At 30.3% G+C, this 856-nt stretch overlaps 1 protein-coding gene across 8 annotated transcripts in view; it reads right to left on the minus strand.

The window, feature by feature from the left end:
• Positions 1–856, minus strand: part of GTDC1 (glycosyltransferase like domain containing 1) — a 348,183-nt gene that overhangs the window by 321,342 nt on the left and 25,985 nt on the right. The gene's annotated exons all lie outside the window — the stretch shown is intronic.

An 856-nucleotide genomic window follows, 5' to 3' on the forward strand; every position in this document is an offset into this window, starting at 1 on the left:
TTACAAAATACACTAAACAAAAAGCTTTACAAAATATACTGAACAAAAAGGAAGACATAAATTGTGTTTAACATTCAGAAATCACTGATGTATGTAATGTACACAGAGAAATGTATTTGGCTTCCATTAAGTGTTTTTTAAGGACAAAGTTACAAGATCCTACCGTTAGCATTAAGATTATGAGAAAAAAAATTCTATTAAATTACTAAAAGTACAAAAACAATTCTATCTGCATCAAAACTATCACTATGCCTAATACACAAAATATTTGAAATTCCAAATAAATAAACTCTATAAAAACGAAACACTAGATTTTAGGACTATTTTATTTTTACTTGGGAGAAATTACCCACTACCATCTTATTCAGAACTCTGTATTTCCTGATAAGTTTTAATTAGAGCCAACACTGCACTATGTTGAAATCCGTTAGACTCAACCCTGCTTCTTATAAACTTTAGCTTTAATTTTGGACCCAACATGCACTTTCCTACACTTTCACTCAAGTCATCCACTCCATTATTAGCACCAGTGCTGGGCTCAGTTCCTCCTCCACTTCAGGAACAAACGACAAACTAAGGAAAAGATGAAAGTAAATCTTTGGACTGAGAAATGAATTCCGAAGAATGATTATTTTTCAGTGAAATAAAATTTACCTTGGAGATGTTGGAATGTGGATGTGTAATGTGTAAAAGATTTAGCCTAATGCCTGACATTTGTTAAGTACTCAAAAGTCAGAACTATTATTATAGTGCTTCAATTTAAAAATTGATTTCCTCTGACATTAAAAGTAAAAAATAACATAAGTGATTTTCTAACATTCCAAATTTACAAATTAGAAAACACAAGACTCTAAAA

The sequence above is a fragment of the Camelus bactrianus genome, chromosome 5 (assembly GCF_048773025.1).
Source record: "Camelus bactrianus isolate YW-2024 breed Bactrian camel chromosome 5, ASM4877302v1, whole genome shotgun sequence".
Taxonomy (NCBI): domain Eukaryota; kingdom Metazoa; phylum Chordata; class Mammalia; order Artiodactyla; family Camelidae; genus Camelus; species Camelus bactrianus.